This window comes from Ranitomeya variabilis, chromosome 4, assembly GCF_051348905.1.
Source record: "Ranitomeya variabilis isolate aRanVar5 chromosome 4, aRanVar5.hap1, whole genome shotgun sequence".
NCBI lineage: Eukaryota > Metazoa > Chordata > Amphibia > Anura > Dendrobatidae > Ranitomeya > Ranitomeya variabilis.
Window position 1 is genome coordinate 7,866,832 of NC_135235.1, and position 16,142 is coordinate 7,882,973.

General features: G+C 48.4%; 1 protein-coding gene across 4 annotated transcripts in view; it reads right to left on the reverse strand.

The window, feature by feature from the left end:
- Nucleotides 1-16,142, reverse strand: part of LOC143768313 (pancreatic lipase-related protein 2-like) — a 131,988-nt gene that overhangs the window by 106,712 nt on the left and 9,134 nt on the right. For 2 of the 4 annotated variants that reach the window (XM_077257004.1, XM_077257006.1), the window contains exon 2: nt 3,075-3,120. The exons of the other annotated variants lie outside the window; for them this stretch is intronic. The gene's annotated coding sequence lies outside the window, so the exon portion shown is untranslated. The remainder of the gene's footprint in view (nt 1-3,074; nt 3,121-16,142) is intronic. 4 annotated transcript variants of the gene reach the window in all.

Below are 16,142 nucleotides of genomic sequence, written 5' to 3' on the forward strand. Positions count from 1 at the left end.
TTCACACCTCACAGATGAGGCTCCTACGTATCGTAGTCTATGGGGCCGTTCACACCTCACAGATGAGGCTCGTACGTATCATAGTCTATGGGGCCATTCACACCTCACAGATGAGGCTCCTACGTATCGTAGTCTATGGGGCCGTTCACACCTCACAGATGAGGCTCCTACGTATCGTAGTCTATGGGGCCGTTCACACCTCACAGATGAGGCCCGTAGGTATAGTAGTCTATGAGGCCGTTCACACCTCACAGATGAGGCTCGTATGTATCGTAGTCTATGGGGCCGTTCACACCTCACAGATGAGGCTCGTACGTATCGTAGTCTATGCGGCCGTTCACACCTCACAGATGAGGCTCGTACGTATCGTAGTCTATGGGGCCGTTCACACCTCACAGATGAGGCTTGTACGTATCGTAGTCTATGGGGCTTTTCACACCTCACAGAGGGGCTCGTACGTATCATAGTCTATGGGGCCGTTCACACCTCACAGATGAGGCTCGTACGTATCGTAGTCTATGGAGCCGTTCACACCTCACAGATGAGGCTCGTACGTATCGTAGTCTATGGGGCCATTCACACCTCACAGATGAGGCTCGTACGTATCGTAGTCTATGGAGCCGTTCACACCTCACAGATGAGGCTCGTACGTATCGTAGTCTATGGGGCCGTTCACACCTCACAGATGAGGCTCGTACGTATCGTAGTCTATGGGGCCGTTCACACCTCACAGATGAGGCTCGTACGTATCGTAGTCTATGGGGCCGTTCACACCTCACAGATGAGGCTCGTACGTATCGTAGTCTATGGAGCCGTTCACACCTCACAGATGAGGCTCGTACGTATCGTAGTCTATGGGGCCGTTCACACCTCACAGATGAGACTCGTACGTATCGTAGTCTATGGGGCCGTTCACACCTCACAGATGAGGCTCGTACGTATCGTAGTCTATGGGGCCGTTCACACCTCACAGATGAGACTCGTACATATCGTAGTCTATGGGGCCGTTCACACCTCACAGATGAGGCTCGTATGTATCGTAGTCTATGGGGCCGTTCACACCTCACAGATGAGGCCCGTACGTATCATAGTCTATGGGGCCGTTCACACCTCACAGATGAGGCTCCTACGTATCGTAGTCTATGGGGCCGTTCACACCTCACAGATGAGGCTCGTACGTATCGTAGTCTATGAGGCCGTTCACACCTCACAGATGAGGCTCGTACGTATCGTAGTCTATGGGGCCGTTCACACCTCACAGATGAGGCCCGTACGTATCATAGTCTATGGGGCCGTTCACACCTCACAGATGAGGCTCGTATGTATCGTAGTCTATGGGGCCGTTCACACCTCACAGATGAGGCTCGTACGTATCGTAGTCTATGGGGCCGTTCACACCTCACAGATGAGGCTCGTACGTATCGTAGTCTATGGGGCCGTTCACACCTCACAGATGAGGCTCCTACGTATCGTAGTCTATGGGGCCATTCACACCTCACAGATGAGGCTCGTATGTATCGTAGTCTATGGGGCCGTTCACACCTCACAGATGAGGCTCGTACGTATCGTAGTCTATGGGGCCATTCACACCTCACAGATGAGGCTCGTACGTATCGTAGTCTATGGGGCCGTTCACACCTCACAGATGAGGCTCGTACGTATCGTAGTCTATGGGGCCATTCACACCTCACAGATGAGGCTCGTACGTATCATAGTCTATGGGGCCGTTCACACTTCACAGATGAGGCTCGTACGTATCGTAGTCTATGGGGCCGTTCACACCTCACAGATGAGGCTCGTACGTATCGTAGTCTATGGGGCCATTCACACCTCACAGATGAGGCTCGTACGTATCGTAGTCTATGGGGCCGTTCACACCTCACAGATGAGGCTCGTACGTATCGTAGTCTATGGGGCTTTTCACACCTCACAGATGAGGCTCGTACGTATCGTAGTCTATGGGGCCGTTCACACCTCACAGATGAGGCTCCTACGAATCGTAGTCTATGGGGCCGTTCACACCTCACAGATGAGGCTCGTACGTATCGTAGTCTATGGGGCCGTTCACACCTCACAGATGAGGCTCCTACGTATCGTAGTCTATGGGGCCGTTCACACCTCACAGATGAGGCTCCTACGTATCGTAGTCTATGGGGCCGTTCACACCTCACAGATGAGGCTTGTACGTATCGTAGTCTATGGGGCCGTTCACACCTCACAGATGAGGCTCGTACGTATCGTAGTCTATGGAGCCGTTCACACCTCACAGATGAGGCTCGTACGTATCATAGTCTATGGGGCCGTTCACACCTCACAGATGAGGCTCCTACGTATCGTAGTCTATGGGGCCGTTCACACCTCACAGATGAGGCACGTACGTATCGTAGTCTATGGGGCCGTTCACACCTCACAGATGAGGCTCGTACGTATCGTAGTCTATGGGGCCGTTCACACCTCACAGATGAGGCTCCTACGTATCGTAGTCTATGGGGCCGTTCACACCTCACAGATGAGGCTCGTACGTATCGTAGTCTATGGGGCCGTTCACACCTCACAGATGAGGCTCGTACGTATCGTAGTCTATGGGGCCGTTCACACCTCACAGATGAGGCTCGTACGTATCGTAGTCTATGGGGCCGTTCACACCTCACAGATGAGGCTCGTACGTATCGTAGTCTATGGGGCCGTTCACACCTCACAGATGAGGCTCGTACGTATCGTAGTCTATGGGGCCGTTCACACCTCACAGATGAGGCTTGTACGTATCGTAGTCTATGGAGCCGTTCACACCTCTGGGTAATCTCAGGGACTGACAGACACTTGTCCGATTTCCTTCAATCTCCCCAATATAAGTTTATTGTCTGAGAAGAGACTGGACGCACCGGAGGCCACCGTGTGACTCATGGAGGTGGTGGAGAAAGCGCCATCAGCAGTTTTATATCTTCCGAGAGAGCTGATGAAGTCCTGACCTCACTCTGCTTACCCCGACACTGATCCCCTCAGGTGTGAATGACCCTATGCCGCACACATCACATCACCCACGCATTAGTTGACATTTGCAGAGCGATAGTCACAGTGATTCCGGACGAGGGCTCGTATCTGACAGATGGACGCAAGTCTCTGAGTTCAAAAGAAATTGAAAAATTAAAATACATATTGAACACAAAAACCCAAACTACATGATAAAAAGTATGTGCCTTGCTTATCCCACTTTCTACAGCACCAGGGTAAGAGGGAAGAGTGGGGGCGGCTAGTCACATCTCACCACCAAGCCGTGAGTCAGAGTGGTCAAGGAGGCCAAGGTTAAGAGCCAGGAGGGCGCCTCAATAACAGAAAGAAGAGACAAAAGCGTGCACTGATAACTTTCCGAGGCCAGAGTACCAGGAGGACAACGGATCAGAGCAGAAGGGGTTAAACAGACGGATGGTCAAAACGAAGTCCAAAGTCATGCAACAAAACTCAAGGCACAGGCACCTCAAACCTGACAAGGTGGATGTACATCTGTCAGAGGTCTGGAGAAGCAGCTCAGTTAAGTAGCATGGCAATCACCTGGGATAATGAACACTCTGAGATAGCCAACGCCTCCCAGTTTCAGATTGGATAGTCGAGTTGTCAATCAACAAACTGACAGCATCAGCACTCCCCTGTACCAGGTTGGATGACTGAGCTGTCAGTAACTGTATCCCAGATACGCTGAGAGGTGGCTCCGTGACAGTTCGTGCATCTAATGGATGCGCCATTTCTAAGGCAGTTGAGGGCTGGTGTTATTAGTCTGGGAGGGGGCCAATATCTAAGCGTATTAAGAACAGCTCGCTGCTGATATTAATAGTTTTTGCTGGTTTTGCCCCCCCCCCCCCCTTGTTAATAACCAGTAAAGGCTAAGTAGAAAGCTGCGAGCCGATATTAACCCCTTAACGACCATGGGTATTTCAGTTTTTGCATTTTCGTTCTTTGCTCCCTGTCTTCCCAGAGACATAACTTTTTATTTGTCCCTCAATATGGCCATGTGAAGGCTTGTTTGTTGCAGGACAAGTTGTACTTTTGAAAGACACCATTCATTTTAACATATTGTGTACTGGAAAGCAGGAAAAGAAATTCCAAGTGTGGTCAAATTGCAAAAAAGTGCAATCCCACAGATGTTTTTTTTTTTACAAAAAAAAAAATACCTGCCACTATGATTCTTCAAGTCGTTAACGAGGTCATAGACACCAAACATGTCTAGGTTCTTTTTTATTTTAGTGGTGAATGCAAAAATTTGTTTAAAAAAAATTACGCCATTTTCCAATACCCGTAGGGTGCAGCGTCTCCATTTTTCGTGATCTTGGGTTGCCTGAGGGCTTATTTTTTGTGCGCCGATCTGACTTTTTTATTGATACCATTTTGGTGTGAATACGATCTTTTGATCGCCCGTTATTGCATTTTAATGCAATGTTGCGGCGACCAAAAAACATAATTCTGGTGTTTTGACTTTTTTCTCATTACACCGTTTAGCGATCGGGTTAATTCTTTTTTTATATTGATAGATTAGGCGATGCTGAACGCAGCAATACCAAATATGTGTATATATATATTTTTTATTGTTTTATTTTGGGGCAAAAGGGGGGTGATTTGAACTGTTATTTTTCTTTATTTTTTTATATTATTACTTTTTGCATGCTTCAATAGTCTCCATGGGAGATTAGAAGCTGCCATAACCCGATCGGCCCGATCGGCCCGATCATCTGTATGTAGCAGAATTACTAATTTACTATGAAAAATATTTAGAATTGAGAGTCCTCAGTGGTTGATACCTTTTAATGGCTAACTGAAAAGATGGTAACAAATTGCAAGCTTTCGAGACTACTCGGGTCTCTTCATCAGGCAAAGACTAATACAAATTCTGAAGAATCACATATTTATACACAACACATGCGACTTTGTGGTGACGTTCAGACCAGGTACCAAGAACATTAATGTCAACGCTCCATCTTGTACGTTTGTGCCCATCCCAAACTGGAGGCTCAGAACAAGTCCCCATTCTGCCTGAGCGGAGACTAAGATCTTGTTAAGTAGATCTGAAAATCTCATGGGTTATACCCTGACACTTGTCCTTTCCCAAAATTATTTGTTCCTCTCCAGTTTCATCTACAAGTGTTACAGGAGATTCAGTGCTGGCCTGTCACCCCATACGTTTTGTAGTGTCTCCTGCCGGATTCAGGGTCTATGCCCCATTTTCTAGAGCAGGGTTCCTCAACATGTGGCTGCTTTGTCGGCACAAGATGTGTGGCTCTAGGCTGCACTAGCATCAGGTTTAGCAACCAGCTATGAGGAGAAGATCTATAGATGATGACTTTTATGAGTAGTCCTGCGTAGAAAAGTAGATCTGGATATGCATATACTTGTGGTGAGGGGAAGAAAAATAAAGTGACCTGGAGATAGGATGATACTGTTAGTTACAGGGGGCTTGAATCTGGACACTATAGTGTGAAGGGTATGCTTGATATGAGAATACCAAATGAGGGTGAAGTGGGAGCCTTTTAGATGTAATTATACTGCCTACAAGGGAGGGAGTCACAAGGTCTTGGTTGACAAGCTTTAGCAGTCATAATATCGGCAACGGTGGGCTCTGAGTGTCACCACAGTGGTGGGTAGACCTGGATGTGGCTCGCGACCATGTCTCAGAGATGAATGTGACTCTCAAGGTGAGAAAGGTTGGGGACCGCTGTCCTAGAGTCTCTTGGAAATCAGCAAGGAGAGGGCGTAGTACACTAAAATACAACTTTTATTTGTATCCTATAAAATTATAACATAAAGCCAACTATTGACAACCAACCATTGACAAACAACCAAAACAGAGTATAAAGTGCTAGTGCTCAATATAACCAGTGCTCAAAATAAAAATTGGTTTGATCTCACTAATGTTCAGGGTTCAACTCTCATATATGGGAACTGACACAACTTGTCAGACCCAACACGGTACTACTTGCCGCTGCAAGATTCCTATTCTTATATATATCCCTATACCTATTAATCTCCCATGATGTGCCTCCCGCATAGGAGAAACCGAGTAGGGAGGCTATATACTTCTTATGGGGAAAATTTAGCAGGTCTATACTTGTGATGGCAGGATCTATGTAAGGGCACAACAGGGAATGATAGAGGAAAATAGACTTCCCCCTTCTCCCACCACCATCGTTTTTCCTGCTCCTGCATCAAAAGCCTACGATGGAAATTGGTAAGCTCAAACGACTTTTTATTCTGAGCACTGGTTAAATTGAGCACTAGCACTTTATACACTGTTTTGGTTGTAAGTCAATGGTTGACTTTATATTATAATTTTATGGGATACAAATAAAAGTTATAATTTAGTGTACAATGCCCTCTCCTTGCTGAATTCTATTTTGCCTACTCTGATCTTCTAGAATCTCTTGCCTGAATCTGGGGTCTTAACCACATTTTCCAGAGTCTCCTGCCAAGTCTAGGGTCTATACACCATTTTCTAATGTTACTTGCCCAAGTCCAGCATCTTTATCCAATTTACTAGAGTATTCTGCCTGTCTATACCTCATTTTCTAGTGTCTTCCTCCTTATTCTGGGGTCTCTACACCATTATTGAGTGTCTCCCGCCTGAGTTTGGGGTCTATACCACATTTTCTAGAATTTCCTTCTCGAGTCCAGGGTCTATACCCCATTATTCACAGTCTTGTGCCTGAGTTTGGGGCATCTACCCCATTTTCTAGCGTTTACTGTCTGAGTCTGGGGTCTGCACACCATTTTCTAGTATCTCCTCCCAAGTCCGGGGTCTGTACCACATTTTCTAACATTTCCTTCCTTATTTTGGGGTCTCTACACCATTTTATAGTGTTTTCTGTCTAAGTTCGATGTCTATACCCCATTTTGTAGTGTCTCCTGCCCGAGATTGTGATCTCTACACTATTTTTAAAGTGTTCCCTGGGTCTATATGTAGCGCCCCCACTGCCGCAGGGCCGAGGGGTACCCGGTACCGGGCCTCTGAGTCTCTGCTCTGGGGTTGTCACGGTGGCTAGACCCGGTCCGTGACCCTGCTGAGGGGCGTACAGTAATAGATGTGGATGGTGGTGGTGGTGCGGTGCAGTAAATAACGAGGACACCAGGTTGCAGTCTCTTTACCTCTTTACTGAAGGCTTCAGGGTCCTCAGTCCGGAATACGGTCAACCAGGCTGCGCAAATCCGGCCGGTCCGATGGCACCTCCAGAGTTCCCTTTGCAGGTGGAAATCTGTGCCTTCCTGCTAGCGCTATGTGTTGTGGTCCTCCCCTGCTGTGCTTACGGGATAGTCCTCACAACTGTTGTGTCTGTTTCTGATGTTCCCTCACAACTCGATTAGATGATGTTCTGCTAATCCGTCCCTCCCTGATGTTACGGTTGGGACGCACCCGTATGACGGATAGGCTCGGAGCTCTTCCGGGACCCTAGAGTCGCCCCTCTCCACAGGTTGCCCCCTATGTCTTCTTAGGTGATTTGGGTGAGACAGCCCTCCTGTAACTGACTGTCCTGCCGTTGGTTTGAAGTATTGCCTGGAGCTATATATAGAAATGCGCCTCAGTAGGATGTTGCCTCGGTCTTACAGCACGACTCCTACTGGTATTCTCCTTCTTGCTTTGATCTCGTTTCTCACTCAGCACAATAAATCTCGCTTCTCGTCCTTCCTTAGGGCACCGCCGTTATACTGTGCAGGCACGGTTCCGTAACCTTCTTTCTCGTTGCCAGGCCTCTGTCAGGCTCCCAAACCTGACAGGGACCCTACCGAATCTTCCCCCACAACACCCTCTGCCACAAGGTGTTGCCTGGTTCCAACCCAGTCAGCTTTCTCTCTAACTTCCTGCCTGACCCCCAGTTTTACCAGTATGTGAGGAGTGGCCTAATGAATAGTACCCTTAGCTCCCCCTGGAGGCCCAACTGTGAAATGTATTGGTGTATGTGATACCTGGTCAGATGAACTCCTTCAGTGCCATCAGACGTACCATAGCCCCCCTTAGCGGCGGAGCCACAGTACTGCAACGACCAGGACTCTGGGGCGCTGCACTCCCCCCCGGTTAAATCCAGTACTCCTGGACTGGGAAGAAAACAACAATACATGTCAGCAAAAAGACATACAATTTTGAAAATGCAAGTACAAGTAAACTTTTTAACAGAGCTTCCCTTTATGGGAGGTGAGGACACTTGAACGTTACAAACATGGTTAAATACTTTTAAATAACTTGACTATAAATAACTTTTCTTACCCAACCGGGTATTCTACTAAGTGCAAAACTTTTGAACAATAATCCAACTTTGCCTTTAAGGACGTACTCGCTAAATCCACTAAAGACCTTCTTATATCACATATAAGGCTAATTAACTTTTATGCATTCTCCTTCTTTAAATCTGCAGGACCGCCTGTCCTAACCGCTCCAGACCTACTGCCTCTCCTTTCTGTTACAGGACCGCTCCTTTCCGCCCGAGCCTACTGTCCTTCCACTACTATACACAGTATAGAACATATCATTTTTCTTTCAGTTTAAGAGCACTGAGCCATCTCTATATGGCTCCTAGGAGGACTCACTACTAACCCCTACGGGTTCACTTCCTGTCCTCATTCTCTAACACATTATCAAACATTTCTTACAATCAACTAGTTGGCTACATATAACTTCTTCATACATATAACTTCTTCATATTAGCATCATTACTTTTTCTTTCAAGACATTATTGCCATCTAACTTTCTTAAGGCAACGCTGTACATAAGTGCAAGATGTAAACATCCCCTTTAAGAGGGGACCAAGTCTCTATGAGGTAGTGCAACTTCTCAAGCTGCAAGTCCGTATGCAGCAAGGACTCCATTGCAGGTTCCAAGAACCGTATCTTCACAAAGAGTCCGTCTTTTATGTAAAACCAGTAGAGAGCACCTTTAAGAAGGTGCAAACTATATACAAGGAGTTTGTATCATGCATTGTTCATGATTCAGCAGTTCTTGATAACTGGTGCAAAAAGTAGAAAACAAACAAAAACAATAGGGATCCCGGGTCAACAAAGGGATCCCTTTAAGAGTAACCCTAGACGGGTTTTAGCAGCAAAACGGTGAAAACAATTAACTATGTACATGTTCAGGTTTCCGAGGTTTAGTTGGATGGCTTCCAGGGCTGCACCTGGCACTTAACCCTTCTTGGCCTGGGAAAAGTGAGGTCCAGGGTTACACCCAGTGCTGGACAAATGCCGTTAATCCGTCTTTCATGTACGGTTAAATCATGCGCAGCGATGGAGATCTGCGCAGCTTGAGTATGGGCATTTGCTGCAGCAGAGGTAGCGGCTGCTGCAAGATCAGTCACTGGAATGGAGTCAGCAGTTGTGGCACTAGCAGTCACTGGAGTGGTGTCGGTCGTCAGGGCAGGGTCGTCCTTCATACCTGCTTCAGATGCGGTCCCTCCGGTGCCGATCTGCTCTGTCTCCGCTGGAATCTGGAACGCTGGTTGCAGGGCCTTGCGTTGCGGCGTTGTCATCTCCGTTTGCAGCATTTCGCTTTTCGGTAGAGCCTTGCTTTCTGGCTTCGGAGCGCTGGAACTTCTTTCTTGCTCCGGACCAGACGAGGCTGCTGACAGGTGTCTGGTGAGGCTCCCGATGATGGTCTTCTTCCACCCAGCCTCAGTGCTCAGCTGCGTCCGCAGGAGTTGGTGGATCAGCTCATCCGCTCCGGTCTGCAGGAGGTCAGCGTCAACTGTGGAGGTCTGGCTGCGGTGCCTCTCCGGGTAGCTGGGGGAGTCCTCGGCTCCGACCCCACGCTCCGGCTCCGGGCGGCTGGCCATGACGTCCTCCATGTGGCTCACTCCTTCTTCCTGATCCTTTTCCCGCTCTCTCCTTCGTGGGCGGTTTCGTTTTCTCTGTCTCTGCCCACCATTGAGGATCAGGAGGCGGATCTCGGCTGCTGACGGACACGTCCTCAAGGGGCCGAGATATTTAGACTGGGCGGCCATTGTCTTTCGCGCTCTTCAGCTTGTTCACGCCCACTTCCACGCCCTTCTTCTTCTCCTGCGCTCTCCTTAGCGCTGTAATGGCGGCGGTTTTGGCGTGAACTTTTGGCGGCAAGTGACAATCCACAGTCTTTGCAATAAAGTACAGTCCAAGCACAGTAAATCACAGTTCCAAGGCACACATAACCTGATTCTTCAGGCTTAAGTAGATCCTGTTCGTGACGCCAAGTTTGTAGCGCCCCCACTGCCGCAGGGCCGAGGGGTACCCGGTACCGGGCCTTTGAGTCTCTGCTCTGGGGTTGTCACGGTGGCTAGACCCGGTCCGTGACCCTGCTGAGGGGCGCACAATGATAGAAGTGGATGGTGGTGGTGGTGCGGTGCAGTAAATAACGAGGAGACCAGGTTGCAGTCTCTTTACCTCTTTACTGAAGGCTTCAGGGTCCTCAGTCTGGAATACGGTCAACCAGGCTGCGCAAGTCCGGCCGGTCCGATGGCACCTCCAGAGTTCCCTTTGCAGGTGGAAATCTGTGCCTTCCTGCTAGCGCTATGTGTTGTGGTCCTCCCCTGATGTGCTTACGGGATAGTCCCCACAACTGTTGTGTCTGTTTCTGATGTTCCCTCACAACTCGATTAGATGATGTTCTGCTAATCCGTCCCTCCCTGATGTTACGGTTGGGACGCACCCGTATGACGGATAGGCTCGGAGCTCTTCAGGGACCCTAGAGTCGCCCCTCTCCACAGGTTGCCCCCTATGTCTTCTTAGGTGATTTGGGTGAGACAGCCCGCCTGTGACTGACTGTCCTGCCGTTGGTTTGAAGTATTGCCTGGAGCTATATATAGAAATACTCCCTCGGCGTTCCGGCCACCGGTTGTTTGCGCCTCAGTAGGATGTTGCCTCGGTCTTCCAGCACGACTCCTACTGGTATTCTCCTTCTTGCTTTGATCTCGTTTCTCACTCAGCACAATAAATCTCGCTTCTCGTCCTTCCTTAGGGCACCGCCGCTATACTGTGCAGGCACGGTCCCGTAACCTTCTTTCTCGTTGCCAGGCCTCTGTCAGGGTCCCAAACCTGACAGGGACCCCTCTGAATCTTCCCCCACAACACCCTCTGCCACAAGGTGTTGCCTGGTTCCAACCCAGTCAGCTCTCTCTCTAACTTCCTGCCTGACCCCCAGTTTTACCAGTATGTGAGGAGTGGCCTAATGAATAGAACCCTTAGCTCCCCCTGGAGGCCCGACTGTGAAATGTATTGGTGTATGTGATACCTGGTCAGATGAACTCCTTCAGTGCCATCAGACGTACCATAGCCCCCCTTAGCGGCGGAGCCACAGTAGTGCAACGACCAGGACTCTGGGGCGCTGCATATACCCTATATTCTGGAGTCTTTTGTCCGAGTCCAGGGTCTATACCCCATTTTCTAGTGTCTTCTCCCTGAGTCCGGGGTCTATACTCCATTTTCTAGTGTTTTCTGCCTGAGTCTGGGGTCAATACTCCATTATCTACAGTCTCCTGTCCAAGTCCAGGGTCTCGTCCCCATTTTCTAGAGTCTCCTGCCTGAGTCCGGAGTATATACCGCATTTTCTAGTATTTAATGCTCGAGTTTGGGGTCTATACCACATTTTTTAGTGTCTTACCCCGAGTCCAGGATGTATACCCCATTTGCTAATGTCTCCTTCCTGATTCTGTATCCCATTTTCTAGAGTCTCCTGCCTGAGTCTGAGGTATCTACCACATTTTCTAGTGTTTCCTGCCTGAGTTCAGTGTCTATTAACCCTTTTCTAGAGTCTCCTGCCTGAATCTGGCATCTATACCCTATTTTCTAGTAATTCCTGCTTGAGTCCATGGTCTATTGTTATGACCCCAATGGCGAGGGTCTCAGAGATATCAGCAAGTCTGCGAAGTACAAAAATCCAGCTCATAGGGCAGTGGTAACTGGGTTGACCATATATCTACTCCTAACGCCAACACTAGAAGTAGCCGGGGAACATGCCTACGTTGGTCGCTAGATGTCTCGCGCCAGCCGGAGGACTAACTACCCCTAGAAGAGGAAAACAAAGACCTCTCTTGCCTCCAGAGAATAGACCCCAAAAGTTGGATACAAGCCCCCCACAAATAATAACGGTGAGGTAAGAGGAAATGACAAACACAGAGATGAACTAGGTTTAGCAAAGAGAGGCCCACTCACTAATAGCAGAATGTAGTAAGATAACTTATATGGTCAACAAAAACCCTACAAAAATCCACACTGGAGATTCAAGAACCCCCGAACCGTCTAACGGCCCGGGGGGAGAACTCCAGCCTCCCTAGAGCTTCCAGCAAGGATAGGATACAGATTATGTACAAGCTGGACAAAAATGCAAACAAAAACAATAGCAAAAAGCAAGAAAGCAGCCTTAGCTTAATCAAGCAGGAACCAGGATCAGTAGACAAGAGCACTACAGATTAGCTCTGATATCAAAGTTGCCAGGCATTGAACTGAAGGTCCAGGGAGCTAATATAGCAACACCCCTGACCTAACGACCCAGGTGAGCATACAAGGGATGAAAGACATACCCAGAGTAAAAACACTAGTAGCCACTAGAGGGAGCCAAAAGGTAAATTCACAACAGTACCCCCCCCTTAGTGAGGGGTCACCGAACCCTCACCAAGACCACCAGGGCGATCAGGATGAGCGGCGTGAAAGGCGCAAACTAAATCGGCCGCATGCACATCAGAGGCGACCACCCAGGAATTATCCTCCTGACCATAGCCCTTCCACTTGACCAGGTACTGAAGCCTCCGCCTGGAGAGACGAGAATCTAAGATCTTCTCCACCACGTACTCCAACTCGCCCACAACCAACACCGGAGCAGGAGGCTCAGCAGAAGGAACCACAGGCACAACGTACCGCCGCAACAAGGACCTATGAAATACGTTGTGAATGGCAAACGACACCGGAAGATCCAGGCGAAAGGATACAGGATTAAGGATCTCCAATATCTTGTAAGGACCAATGAATCGAGGCTTAAATTTGGGAGAGGAGACCTTCATAGGAACAAATCGAGAAGACAGCCATACCAAATCCCCAACACGAAGTCGGGGACCCACACCGCGGCGGCGATTGGCAAAACGCTGAGCCTTCTCCTGTGACAACTTCAAGTTGTCCACCACATGATTCCAGATCCGCTGCAACCTATCCACCACAGAATCCACTCCAGGACAGTCAGAAGGCTCCACATGTCCCGAGGAAAAACGAGGATGGAAACTGGAGTTGCAGAAAAATGGCGAAACCAAGGTGGCAGAACTAGCCCGATTATTAAGGGCAAATTCAGCCAACGGCAAGAAGGTCACCCAATCATCCTGATCAGAAGAGACAAAACACCTCAAATACGCCTCCAGAGTCTGATTAGTTCGTTCCGTTTGTCCGTTAGTCTGTGGATGAAAAGCGGACGAAAACGACAAATCAATGCCCATCCTACCACAAAAGGATCGCCAGAACCTGGAAACAAACTGGGATCCTCTGTCCGACACAATATTCTCAGGAATGCCGTGCAAACGAACCACGTTCTGGAAGAACACAGGAACCAGATCAGCAGAGGAAGGCAGCTTAGGCAAAGGAACCAGATGGACCATCTTGGAGAAACGATCACATATCACCCAGATGACAGACATGCCTTTAGACACCGGAAGATCCGAAATGAAATCCATAGAGATGTGTGTCCAAGGTCTCTTCGGGACAGGCAAGGGCAAGAGCAACCCGCTGGCACGAGAACAGCAAGGCTTAGCTCGAGCACAAGTACCGCAGGACTGCACAAATGACCGCACATCCCTTGACAAGGAAGGCCACCAAAAGGACCTGGCCACCAGATCTCTGGTGCCAAAAATTCCCGGGTGCCCTGCCAACACTGAGGAATGAACCTCGGAAATGACTCTGCTGGTCCATTTAGCAGGCACAAACAATCTGTCAGGTGGACAAGAGTCAGGCCTATCAGCCTGAAATCTCTGCAACACACGTCGCAGATCTGGAGAAATCGCTGACAAGATAACTCCTTCCTTAAGAATACCCTCAGGTTCAGCGACTCCAGGAGCATCAGGCACAAAGCTCCTAGACAGAGCATCGGCCTTCACATTCTTAGAACCTGGTAAATACGAGACCACAAAGTCAAAACGGGAGAAAAACAATGACCAGCGGGCCTGTCTAGGATTCAGGCGTTTAGCAGACTCGAGATACATCAAATTTTTGTGATCAGTCAAGACCACCACCCGATGCTTAGCACCCTCGAGCCAATGACGCCACTCCTCAAATGCCCACTTCATGGCCAATAACTCCCGATTGCCCACATCATAATTTCGCTCTGCCGGCGAAAACTTCCTAGAGAAAAAGGCACAAGGTCTCATAGTAGAGCAACCAGGGCCTCTCTGCGACAAAACGGCCCCTGCCCCAATCTCCGAAGCATCCACCTCAACCTGAAAGGGAAGTGAGACGTCAGGCTGGCACAAAACAGGCGCCGAAGTAAACCGGCGTTTCAACTCCTGGAAAGCCTCCACGGCAGCAGGAGCCCAGTTAGCTACATCAGAGCCTTTCTTGGTCATATCCGTCAGCGGTTTAACAACGCTAGAGAAATTTGCGATAAAACGACGGTAGAAGTTAGCAAAACCCAAGAACTTCTGAAGACTCTTAACTGACGAGGGTTGAGTCCAATCATGAATAGCTCGGACCTTGACTGGATCCATCTCCACAGCAGAAGGGGAAAAAATGAACCCCAAAAAGGGAACCTTCTGTACACCAAAGAGACACTTTGAGCTTTTTACAAACAAAGAATTTTCACGCAAAATCTCAAAAACCATCCTGACCTGCTCCACATGCGAGTCCCAATCATCAGAAAAAACCAGAATATCATCCAGATAAACAATCAAAAATTTATCCAGATACTTCCGGAAAATGTCATGCATGAAGGACTGAAAAACTGAAGGTGCATTAGAGAGCCCAAAAGGCATCACCAAGTACTCAAAATGACCTTCGGGCGTATTGAATGCGGTTTTCCATTCATCGCCCTGCCTAATGCGCACAAGGTTGTACGCACCACGAAGGTCTATCTTGGTGAACCACTTGGCACCTTTAATCCGGGCAAACAAATCTGACAACAACGGCAAAGGATACTGAAATTTGACAGTGATCTTATTTAAAAGCCGATAGTCAATACAAGGCCTCAAAGATCCGTCCTTTTTGGCCACAAAAAAGAATCCCGCACCAAGAGGGGAAGAAGAAGGACGGATATGCCCCTTCTCAAGAGACTCCTTGATATATGAACGCATCGCGGTATGTTCAGGTACCGACAGATTAAACAGTCTCCCCTTAGGAAACTTACTGCCAGGGATCAAATCTATTGCACAGTCACATTCCCTATGAGGAGGCAGTGCACTGGACTTAGACTCGCTGAAGACATCCTGATAATCAGACAAATACACCGGAACTTCCGAAGGCGTAGAAGAAGCAATAGACAAGGGCAGGGAATCTCCATGAATTCCATGGCAACCCCAACTTGACACTGACATAGCCTTCCAGTCCAAGACTGGATTATGGGTCTGTAACCATGGCAAACCCAAAACAACCAAATCATGCATTTTATGCAGAACAAGAAAACGTATCACCTCCCGATGTTCGGGAGTCATGCACATGGTAACCTGTGTCCAAAACTGCGGTTTATTTTTTGCCAATGGCGTAGAATCAATACCCCTAAGAGGGATAGGATTTTCCAATGGCTCAAGAACAAATCCGCAGCGCTTGGCAAATGACAGATCCATAAGGCTCAGGGCCGCACCTGAGTCCACAAACGCCATGACAGGATACGATGACAGTGAGCAAATCAAAGTTACAGATAGAATAAATTTAGGTTGCAAATTACCAATGGCGACCGGACTAACAACCTTAATAAGACGTTTAGAGCATGCTGAGATAACATGTGTAGAATCACCACAGTAGTAACACAAGCCATTCTGGCGTCTATGAATTTTCCGCTCATTTCTAGTCAGGATTCTATCACATTGCATTAATTCAGGTGCCTGTTCAGACAACACCATGAGGGAATTTGCGGTTTTGCGCTCCCGCAACCGCCGGTCGATTTGAATAGCCAGGGCCATAGAATCATTCAGACCTGTGGGAATGGGAAAACCCACCATCACATTCTTAATGGCTTC